Source organism: Pinus tabuliformis, chromosome 5_1, assembly GCF_031772625.1.
Source record: "Pinus tabuliformis cultivar Carrire ecotype Pingquan chromosome 5_1, CPIR1, whole genome shotgun sequence".
Lineage (NCBI taxonomy): Eukaryota > Viridiplantae > Streptophyta > Pinopsida > Pinales > Pinaceae > Pinus > Pinus tabuliformis.
Window position 1 is genome coordinate 389,619,649 of NC_142305.1, and position 2,186 is coordinate 389,621,834.

General features: G+C 30.6%; 1 non-coding gene across 1 annotated transcript; it reads left to right on the plus strand.

The window, feature by feature from the left end:
• The first annotated feature begins 237 nt into the window (after positions 1–237).
• Positions 238–309, plus strand: TRNAW-CCA (transfer RNA tryptophan (anticodon CCA)). The gene has a single exon. It is a non-coding gene; the product is annotated as a tRNA-Trp (tRNA).
• The last annotated feature ends 1,877 nt before the right edge of the window (positions 310–2,186 follow it).

A 2,186-nucleotide genomic window follows, 5' to 3' on the forward strand; every position in this document is an offset into this window, starting at 1 on the left:
CATGTAAACATCTATTTGAGAGGAGGAGTTGAAAGAAATTGAAAATTTAAGTAAATCACTAAAACGTTCACCATGCATGGGATACGTACGGAGTTCGTTACCTAACAGCTCCGCTACACTCAACACTTTAATGGTCGCGTCTTCTATCCACGCTCACTTACAACACGATCACATTTACATATTGTTAAAAGATTTTTGATAAAATTAAAACTTATGGACAACAACAATAAAATATGTGGATCCGTGGCGCAATGGTAGCGCGTCTGACTCCAGATCAGAAGGTTGCGTGTTCGATTCACGTCGGGTTCAAATGACAACTATAGTATGTTAACTTCATTAATCATGCATGGGATCTTGAATCGATGAGCGTGTGTGGTGGTTTACATTTTGATTCATAATATGTCTGAGCGGGGACTGAATAAAGTAGATAAAGCAACTGAATTTTAGTAATAATAAGACTAAAAGGCAACTAAATTTTATATTTATAATTTCAGTAATAATAAGAATAGATTTAAAAAATATTTTAAATGAGATATTAAATTATAATTAAAAATATTTTTTATTTTTATATATAAATTTAAATTTAAATTTAAATATTATTAAAAATATATATGTAATTTTATTGAAAATAGTTTTAACCATTTAAAAAACTTTTTTAACTTACAATATCTAAACCTGGGACAACTGAATTTTATAATTTTAAACTAAATCAAAATAATTTAACTTACAGTTCAATTAGATAAATTCTTCGTAAACTTTTTAGTTAAATTCTTCGTCGTGCTGGTTTTTTTTCTTTCCTTTTTCAATTATAATGTCTGAGGCAGGACTGAACCAAGGACCTTTAGTGTGAGAAACAAATGAATTTTATAATTATAATTTTAGTTATAATAAGATTTGAATAAATTATATATAAAAAATAAGTGAGATATTAAATTATAATTAAAAGTAATATTTATTTTTATATATGAATTTAAATATGTGTTATTAAAAATATATATATAATTTTATTGAAAATAGTTTTAGCAATGTAAAAAAAAGGATTTTTTGGTTTTGGGATATAATTTAAAAGTAATACGCTTGAATAAGAATTTATCTTTTTAAATTTAAAAAAATAAGAGTGAAAATTTACCCCTTAAATACTTATATTCTTAGTGAATAGTAGTGTGAAAATTTACCCATTAAATACTTATATTCTTAGTGAATAGTAGTGTTATTGGTACATGACAATATTATTACTCTTAGTGAATAGTAGTGTTATGGGTACATGAAAATATTATTACTCATGAAGATCTTGAAATTGTATTAATAGAAATTAAATTAATAATTTTGAATTTTATATGATTTTGTTAAAAAAATATATGTATATTAGGTTAAACTTACATTAAAATTAATCAATTTATAAAGAAAAAATAATTTTATAATAAAAATTTCAAATTAAAATTTCTATCGGAAAGTAATCCTTGGTGACCTTTGCATTGACAAACAAAGAAACAAAGGCCATCTTACTAGGGGAGGGACGCCATTACCTGTGCACCTTCCCATCCACCTCAGTGGTCGACGTGGAGACACCTGCAAACTCGTACGACACTAGTCGAGTAGCTCCTGCCAAGTGTTGCGGTGGGTGGGGGCATTTAAGACAGAAGTTAATATGTCATTTAGGGTTTCATTTCACGTGCTTTGTGGCATGTCTTCTCTGCCCTGTGTTGTTTCGTTCGGGTCCAATGTGTGGGCAATGCGCTCCGTCGACGATAGATTGGGACAGATCCAATACTGGTTCACCTTATCCACCATTCTGGAGCTGCTCACCGGGCGAGGTTGTTTACAGTGGTTCGCTAACCATTTGGGGTTTATGGTGTTGTTGCTTAATTGTGCATGGCATTGCTATTTGTACATGTTCGTTTCTCATTAGGGTTTAGGGTTTTGTTTCTTTACCTGTTTCGAGGTGGGTTTAACATTGTCGTTGTTATTGTTCATTCTGCACCGTTGGGGGTTTACGAATGCTGTGGTTATTGTTCGTTCTGCACCATCGGGGGTTTACAAATACCTTGGTTGTTGTTTCATCCTCACGACCTATTGTTTGAGAAGGAGCTAGTGTGAAATTCTAGCTAGTTCGAGGTCCATGAAGGTAAATCTGTAAATTCATGGTTTTTTTTTTTTCCGAATTTGTTGTAATTTGTTTGTAGGTT